Source organism: Aedes aegypti, chromosome 3, assembly GCF_002204515.2.
Source record: "Aedes aegypti strain LVP_AGWG chromosome 3, AaegL5.0 Primary Assembly, whole genome shotgun sequence".
Taxonomy (NCBI): Eukaryota; Metazoa; Arthropoda; class Insecta; order Diptera; family Culicidae; genus Aedes; species Aedes aegypti.
The window spans coordinates 264,787,610-264,797,473 of record NC_035109.1 but is presented as its reverse complement, the minus strand read 5'-3'; the positions used below and the strand labels follow the sequence as shown (position 1 = coordinate 264,797,473).

At 35.7% G+C, this 9,864-nt stretch overlaps 1 protein-coding gene across 4 annotated transcripts in view; it reads left to right on the top strand.

Annotated features, from left to right (window-relative positions):
• Positions 1 to 427: 427 nt before the first annotated feature.
• The window catches only part of LOC5573757 (NAD kinase), a 94,793-nt gene continuing 85,356 nt past the window's right edge, over positions 428 to 9,864 (top strand). Inside the window, exon 1 of one of the 4 annotated variants that reach the window (XM_021852966.1) lies at positions 428 to 586. The gene's annotated coding sequence lies outside the window, so the exon portion shown is untranslated. Of the gene's footprint in view, positions 849 to 9,864 lie in introns of all 4 variants that reach the window. The other 3 variants (XM_021852969.1, XM_021852968.1, XM_021852967.1) reach the window with 3 other exon arrangements.

The window sequence follows — 9,864 nt, the reverse complement described above, 5'->3', positions numbered from 1 at the left end:
GAGTGAATCAAAGCTACGATCCTGATTACCACAAATCAAATCAAGCGTAGGCTAGAATGAGAGCGATTGTTACATGATTAATATTTCTTCATCAATCCACTCTTCTATGAAGATACAAGTTTGTTGGCATGTTTCCACCTTAATACGCAAGATTTCTTTCTGAAGTGAAAAAATGCTAAGAAATTTGCATCTTGTCACCTTTATTCGCAGAAGCACGCTTGAAATGATCAGCCTTTTGTACAACGACAAGTCCGGAAGTTGTCATTCTGCTGACAAATGAATAATGACTTCGACGTCGTTCAGCCCCCCTTGACTGACATCCTGGCTACGCCCATGTATGTTTATATCTCTTTCAAACGCGCTCCGCAACCCGCATAGAGAGCACCGCTGCTGCCGCCAAAAGCTCTAGCATTGCACTAGTGGCTAGTGGCGAGGTAGTGATCGCGAGACTGGCCATCGCAAAAGGTGGCAAAGCGGGCGCGCGCTCTCTGCATATTATTGTGGTGCACATCGTTTGGATTGGTTCGCGAGGTTTGGCCCCGAGGCTCCGATTCGCGGCATCGATTAATTACCAACGGTTGACCAGGTGACAAAATAAAAAAAAAACACGCGTGTTGAGGCGGATCATTTAAGCGGCGTTGGACCGGACTGGAAAATGTTCAACGGCAGTGACTAGATCTTAGCTGAATTGAGGATTATCTACTGAAGCACAACAGATAGTAGACCGCGAGTCGTGTGAAATCGAGCGGGTATCACCTTTGCTCAATGTGTTTTGTCGGAGTTGTCGTAGTTGGATCACAAATCTGCTTCAAAGCCGAATTTAAGATTTTGTCTGGTGTTGCGTGAAGGTGAAGCATGAAACTACTGCACTGAAGAGCAGTGGGGAGGGTTTGGAGAAGATCGCAGAGACGAAGCTCAGGGTAGAGGAATCAAAAAAACGCATGATAAAATAATTGGCTTCTTGTGCAGCCGCAATAGTTGTCGGTGGACCAGAGTGTTGTTTTTTTTTCTCGTTTAGCAAATGCACTCTCAGGCGTGCAATTAGTGGCGGATGGTTCCTATCTATCTGTCCATCAGTGCACAATGGTCTGAATCGGTAATTTAGCGGGAAAAACCTTTTTCCCGGTTCTTATTGATTTTAGACGCATGATGATCTCAGAGAAGTTGTTCGTAATTGAGTTTTGCATTTTCTTAGAAAAGTAGGATAGGTTGTACCTTATTTAAGTTTAAATTTTGAACTTAACTGTTTTGTTGTGAAATAAACACCTTCTCCGAAGACACTTTTGATCTAGCTCTTCATTAGATGGTTATATTGCCTGCATTTGATTGATACTATAAATGACCACTTTGTCTCTAAACATCTAAACCAAGTTGCTAATGGGATTGGGATCGTATTTTTGTGAACATTTGACATCTACTTTTTGAGGATTGAATCATTTTTGTATTCAACAACGTTTGCCGATTTTGCCGGGGATTAAGTCCAAGTGGCCATACTAGGTACAAACTCTTCATTTATAATGTTCAATATTAGATTTAATATCCAATGATCTAATGATTAAGGCAAGTTCAAGTGATTTCCATTACAAACAAATAAGGATAACTTGGCGTGTCAAAAATAGCCGATATTTACCCGAACAGATCCTGTGACCTACGGAATAACTCCGACCACAGGGACACTTCCGAGTTTTTCGAACCAGTTTTGATAACTAGATATGTGAACGAGTATATTGACAAAAAGTAATTGAAATTCATTGAGTTTTGCCTGAGCGGTAAGAGTTTTAGTTTGTGTGTTTTCACTCAAGCCTGTACGGTTAAAAAGGAAATGTTTTTGCCCCCCAGGCTGGCCGAAAAAAAGACTCAAAATTTACAGCATTGACATGAGGAATAAAATTCAGTTTTAAATTTTCTAAGATTGCACCATTCATATGTAAAATTGCGTCATAATATTACGTTTCAAGAATACTGAGATTCATCGAATTATTTTTTCAGATTGTACATGAAAACATAGAAATGATTTCGTTAAGAACACAACTGATCTTGCAAGTAAACTGCAAAAAATATTTGTATTATGAAATCTTCACTGTTCTCAAAAATTCTCTCAAGATTCTTGTCAGCAGAGCTATAAGTAATTCAACATGAATCCGATCAGAAAAGATGGGGGATGGGTTCATCAAGAAATCTATCAAGGGGTTCCTGTAGATATTCCTCCAAATGTTTTTTTTGTCTTGATATTTTAATCCATGGTTTTTTTAGATATTTTTTCCAGTAATATAAATTTCTTTTTATTTTTTCTAGGGAATAATTTAATTCTTCCATGAATCAGTATGAAATAATTTTAACATTTCCACAAGGAACTTTGATCCAATCATTTATGCAATGTTTGCTTCGAAATGTTTTACGATTTTTTACCAATTCTTCCCAATATTGGTCTTACAATTCCTCTAATAAGATTCTACACATATTATTTGATTTTTTAAGTATTCTTTGTCGAACTCGTCCCATGCATTATAATTGAAAATTATGTTAATTATCACAATATTTTTAAATGATTCCTAGTGCTTAAATCTTAAGATATTTTGCAATTTTCTCTTTGTATTCTACAGAAATTATTCTTATTTTGCATCTAATTTTTTACTGCCAATTTCACTAAATATTTCAATAAGGATTCTTGAAAATAATTCTTTTATAATCTTAGGACGAGTTGTTTGAATTTGAGAAAGTTTTAAGAAAATTATTTTAAATTACTACATCTAAAGTTCGCTAGTTGTTTTATCAATACCTGTTAAAGTTTGAAAAATGTTGGGGTCATTTAGGGAACATGATCACCGGATATCGGTTCTGGTGGAGACCCAAAGACGCCACTTCCTGAATATCATGCACTGTAACCTTTCGACTGTTCAAAATTTATGTAATGTGATTAAATATCGTGTTATGAATTACATAGTGGTTATGACCAGTAGCGCAACCAGGATTTGGCTCTAGGGGGGGTTTTGTGAACATGAAGATAATGTGTTTTTGGGAAAATGAAACGAGTGTAAAAACAATCGAAGAGAAAACTTGCAAAATATTGCTTGATTAACATTAAACAAAAAACTTAACACCATTTGCAAAATTAGGCTATTCTCTTGTACCTCGAACATACATTTTTAAATAGAGTTACAATGCTACTCAAAGGGAATCTGTTTTATCTATCGAAAGTTTTCCGAAATACGTTTGTTAGTCACGGAAAAACCTTCGGGTTCCAAAGAACATTTCGTTCTTTACAAATATTATCTTAGATTCTACTTTTTAAATAGGGATAACAAAACTGGATTAAAATATTCTTATATCATTCAGTTCTTCATTTTTCATAGCTTGTTCTGAAGTTTTTCCAGGCTACATTTGGAGGCATGCACATACATTGGCTTTGAAAATCACCCTTCGTCTGTTCTGTTCCTTACATACGTTTTCAAGTTTTTCAACGAACGGAATGATCTTTCAGCGCAAGTCGCAGTAAAAGCATTGTGACTATCATTAGCAGTTTGCCGAAGGTAAAATAGCATTGCAGATATTGATTATTATTATTATTATCTTTATTAACGAGATTTGCAGCCCGAGGTGCAGATATTGAAGCATTTCCAGATTGCAGACGAAAATTTGTGATTTTTCAGCAACGGAACCATTAAGAGGAAAATAACCATCATCGTTTTACAAATATTCAAAACCAGTTTTTTGATCAAAATTTATGCGATGCTCGAGAAAATCTATCATCGCATTACACTTGCTATCTGGATTGCAATGATAGATTTTCATGAAGATTTCTTTAAATTTGAACGAAAAAACTGCTTTTTCGTTTTTGATGATTGCTGATAATTGAATGATGGATTCTTGAGCCTTAATCTGTCCTATGATTTTTATTTGTAATCATTAAAAACTAATGAATTGCTTGCTCTTGGAAGTCATAAAATTCGGTTAAATGTTGAGCCAACTGATTTTTTTTTTCAAGATCGAATTTTGATGAAAAATGCATATTTTAAATCGGTTTCGATATGTTTGTTTGACAAACTTCTCTTCAAAAACCTGTAGCTTATTTATCAGAAAAAGCGAGAAAATTTAGTCCTCCTCGAAGGTCTTTAAATAAGGAAGCCACAACTTAGAACAATATAATTGTTTATACAACTTACTACACCAGTTTTAAATTTCAAAAATATATTCGATAATTCTTAGGAAAAAAAAATTGCTCTGGGGGGGGGGTTTTGACCCCCAAAACCCCCCCTTGGTTGCGCCACTGGTTATGACCATTTTCGGACACTCGGTGTCAGTTTCCAATTTTTTAACCTTTTCTTCTGTTATCATATGATGGTTTGAATTTTATGATTCTTCACAATGAATTGACATCATTTCATATGCTTACTCTTATATCTGGCGTTACGTACCACCAGATTAGAGCCTGCGTTTTAGCATACTATTTCACAAGTAATTTCACATCATTGATCCGAAAACATTCTTTAAAAAATTGACCATATTTTGCATTTGTATGTAATAGTGTCCAAACTGAAACAGGTGATACATTATTTCACCTAGATCAATTTTTTTTTTAATTTTCGGAAGGTAGTTCGCATTGTTCCACCATTTTAATTTAGAAATACCCTAGCTGAGACAAAACATGTATACCTAATTCTGAAACCGTCACTGAATTCCAAATTTTTAATGTATTCAATTTTAATACATTTTAATTTAGAAATACCCTAGCTAAGACAAAACATGTATACCTAATTCTGAAACCGTCACTGAATTCCAAATTTTTAATGTATTCAATTTTTCATGAAAACCTTATCACAATCGATCGAACGAGACGGGGTTGGTGGTCTAATGGCTACCGCTTCTGCTTAATATGCAGAAGGTCATGGGTTCAATCCCAGGCCCGTCCCTTTCCTCGTACTTTGTAGTTGTATCTTTCACTTGCTTTCTGTCTTCCACTCTCAATCTATCACACTTACACCCTATCCGTTCATAGCAAACGCTAGAACCAGAAACGGACAAGAAACCGTTTCCCTACGCTTCCATTCTATCTCATCATTATAGCATGCCTTTCCTTACGCCTGCTACATAGGCAGTCTGCTAACCAAAGAGCAAACCCTCTCTGCCATGCCTTTCCCCCAACCCATACACTCCCGCATGAACTGGCGTAGATGCAGTGGTATATACGGTCTACCGTGGGAGCCAGTTTAATGCATCATCAATTCCTCCCCCTTCTCCACATTGGTCAGCATTTTGACGTGGCAGGCGCCATTGTTGTCTAAAAATAGAAGATCAACAGCACTTATACACTGAGGGTTGCCTGTTAATCCCAAGCAGTCATCTGGTTGGTTGCTTGTGTAAGTGCAGCTGATCTGGCCATACTGGAGTAGCAACCACGGGCGGCCAATCAAGCTCAAGCTCAAGCTCAAAACCTTATCAAAATCGATCGAACGATGGTGAATATATAGATATTTAAACCTCTGGTGTCGACACTCAGTACTGTAAAGGTTAAAGAAGTTCGATTTTTTTTACCAATACTTTGTGTTCCTAAACAAATACTTGAAATTGTTTATCGAGGAATCTTTGTATGAATTCTTTTAAAAAGTCATGAAGTGATTGAATCAATACCTCTGATAGCATACTTAGAGATTTTTGTATACAGAATATTGTCAAATTTATTGGATATAAATCCTTTGAAGAAATTTTTGCAGGATACCTCCCGAACTTCTGAATCTGATGATACTTTGAATGTATTTCTCTTGATGCTTCATGAGGTCTATTTGGAACCTTTTTCGCCTTTTTAAATTTTATTTCAATCCTTACAAAATCCTCAACGAATCCGTAACCTTGTCCAGAAATTTAATTAGGTCGCATGATGAGCTCCAGTTTACTCACTGTAATCAAAGATTTAGGGTTTACATCACATTGAAAAGTAGAATATAACCAGTTAACCGTTCACAAAAATGCACAAGGTGGTTTAAATAAATCAAAAATAAATCGTGTATTTCGTATAAGAGACAAAACAATTCAATAATTTTTGAATGAGTACATTTTTACATAGCTCTTGCAAAAATAGTGTCCCTTGTAAATTTTTAAGCACTTTTCCAAAAAATTCGTTGCTAATGAATTGTGACTCTTTTCAAAAGAATTGGATTAGTTCACTCATTTTAGAGAATCGACTTTTTTGAATGATTTGTGAGTGAGTCACCAATGTCTACATGTCGTTTACTCGCGAGTGTAGTAACCGAAACCTAACTTGAGCCGAACCAACAAATAAACAAACTATTCCAAACACCATCCGTTCGCTACAAAAGTTGTCACCAAACTGATCGAGTTGTTTTCAAAACTGGCTTCTTTCCCGCACAGTTCTCCTTTCGCTCATTTCTTCTAATCTGCGTTTCGTTCATTTTCGCTCGTTGTTTGACATCTCTTGTACACACTTAGCATAATACATGTAGAATTGAAAACAATTAATTTAATTTTTTTTTTAATTTCAATCTATAACAACTCTATTCGCCACATTCGCCCTCTTCTCCACACTTATAATAATAATGTAGTTAAACTTGATAAATTGGTTTCTTGCAACAAATCGAAATCCAATCCTGTTTTTAACCAACATTTGAGACTAATCAAATCAAAATTCATTCTAAATTTCAATTTAAATGTAATCAAAATTCAAACAAAATTCAATTGAAATTGTATTTAAATCCAAATTCATACAATTCCAAACCAGATGAAATCCAAATTTGATTCCACCTTAAATAAAATCCAATCAAAATGAAATACATTCTAAATCACATTCAAATTCAATCTAAGTTGAACGAAAATCCAATCCAAATACAATCCAAATCCAAATCCAATCTACTTTTTACATTGCTCAAAAAGCTCTTTCCGGCAATTTGCATTCGCTTTGGAAAACCCCATTTCGGATCGGAATACTCTCTTTTGGATTCATTTTGAAAAATCCTCTTTCCAAAATCCGGCTCGGAAAACTCTCTTTCCGGCCTTAGAGAACTCTCTCTCCATAATCCACTTTTCACATTGTTCGGAAAACTCTCTTCCCGGCAATTTGGATACATTTTGGAAAACACTCGCTCCAATATCCGGTTCGGAAAACTCTCTCTTTCAGGCCCTGGAGAACTCTCTCTCCCTAATCCACTTTTCACATTGCTCGGAAAACTCTCTTCCCGGCAATTTGGATACCTTTTGGAGAACACTCTTTCCAAAACCCGGCTCGGAAAACTCTCTTTCCGGCCCTGGAGAACTTTTTCCACCATAATCAACATCTAACATTGCTCGGAAAACTCTCTTCCCGGCAGTTGAGATACATTTTGGAAAACTTTTTTTCCAAAATCCGGCTCGAAAAAGTCTCTTTCCAGCCTTGGAGAACTCTCTCTCCATAATCAACATTTTACATTGCTCGGAAAACTCTCTTCCCAGAAATTTGGATTCATTTAGGAAAACTCTCTTTCCAAAATCCGGCTCGGAAAACTCTCTTTCCGGCCTTGGAGAACTCTCTCTCCATAATCCACTTATCACATTGCTCGAAAAACTCTCTTCCCGGCAATTTGGATTCATTTTGAAAAATTCTCTTTCCAAAATCCGGCTCGGAAAACTCTTTCCGATCTTGGAGAACTCTCTCTCCATAATCCACTTTTCACATTGCTCGAAAAACTCTTCCCGGCAATTTGGATACATTTCGGAAAACACTCTTTCCAATATCCGGTTCGGAAAACTCTCTTTCAGGCCCTGGAGAACTCTCTCTCCCTAATACACTTTTCACATTGCTCGGAAAACTCTCTTCTCGGCAATTTGGATTCATTTTGAAAAATTCTCTTTCCGAAATCCGGCTCGGAAAGCTCTCTTTCCGTCCTTGGAGAACTCTCTCTCCAAAATTATTTTTTACATTGCTCGGAAAACTCTCTTCCCGGCAATTTGGATTCATATAGGAAGACTCGCTTTCCAGAATCCGGCTCGGAAAACTCTCTTTCCGGCCTTGGAAAACTCTCTCTCCATAATCAACTTTTCTCATTGCTCGGAAAACTCTCTTTCCAAAATCCGATTCAGAAAACTCTCTTTCCGGCCCTGGAGAACTCTCTCTCCATAATCAACATCTAATATTGCTCGGAAAACTCTTCCCGGCAATAAAAATACATTTGATGTTTATCTCCTGTAGAGATAAGCACAACTTACCATTAACCGATCCTAACTGATCGGCTAAACTTGAGCCGAACCAACAAATAAACAAACTATTCCAAACACCGTCCGTTCGCTACACAAAAGTTGTCACCAAACTGATCGAGTTGTTTTTAAAACTGGCTTCTTTCCCGCACAGTTCTCGTTTCGCTCGTTTCGCCTAATCTGCTTTTCGTTCATTTTCGCTCGTTGTTTGACATCTCTTGTACACACTTAGCATAATACATGTAGAATCGAAAACAATTAATTTAATTTTTTTTTTAATTTCAATCTATAACAACTCTATTCGCCACAGCGAGCACGGCAGATGCGATTGAATCAGCTCTGATGTTTGTCATTTCCCATCATAGTTTGAAACTCATTTTCCCATAACCAAATTAATCATCAGCAGGACATTGTTTCAGAGATTGAATGAATATAATAGGTAATTTTGAAGCACTACCTTCATTAAGATAGTGAATGATATCAACATATAATTTGATCGTAAAAATGAGGATATTAGTTTTGTGGCAAACATTCAATGTTTAACTCAGTACAACAGCTTTTTTAGGGGCTTAAGAAAAAAAAATTCCGTCACATCATAGAATAATAGTAGACAGATACTAAAAATCGTACCTGATTTCATTAATAATTAAAAAAAAATATCTTGCTATCAATATCATATAGGCGTATCTGCAGTGATCGATTTCTCGTTAGATAGTTACTTGTAACTACTCATCGTATTTTATCGTGCAGCATCGTAAGATCTGTTTTGGTTTTAATGTTCCAAAAATCGATTGAATTTCTAATTCTAATCCAAAGAAAAAAAACGTCAAAGAGCAATCGATCACTGCAGGCAAACGCCTGTATCATACTAATCGTGAGATATCATAAACAATGTGTCCACTTTATAAAATAAACAGTTTTTAGTGAATGGATCCTGGAAGTTTAAACCTAGGGTAAATCAAATAAATCAGTTTTCTCGGTCTATTTTTTACGCGAACGTGGTCTTCAGAAGAGTTGTAGAGGAAGTAATGATATACATTGCTGAACATACAGTTTATAGTTATTATCATTTATAAGTTTGAAGCACATTGTAGTGAAAAACTTTGAAACTTTAAGATATTGGCAATTCATGGAGTTGGTTAGATATTTTTTTAATTAGTATTTAACAAGCCATACATGAGCCATCTTTTCCTGTAAAAGTTGCGAGAATATATCGTTTTTTATATTGAGAAAATTCACTTTAAAAATACCCTTTGAGAACTCTAATTTTTCTTCATTGATCTCACACATTTTTGAACTTATCGGTTTACAGTCCTCAGCAAAGTTATAGATTTTAACTATAACTCTCCATACAGAACTTTTAGTAGAAATATTAAATAAAAATAGAACCTTTAGGGGAAGAACATCAATTTTCGACCTAACACTAATTTTCGACCCTTTCATACGTTTTGGTCTACTTTGTATGAAAATCCGGAAATTGGCACAGATATCTTGTAGGTCTAAATTAAGTGAAACCGGCTAGTAAATTGCTATAAAATATTCGAATTAAAATAAATGCAAGGTAACCTGCATCTGAATCGTATTTTTTTACATACATATGTTGTTTCACATTTTTCCAAAAAGCAATATATGAAGGAATTGTGGATCTAGTCAAAACCTACAACTAGGTATATAATTTCCGAT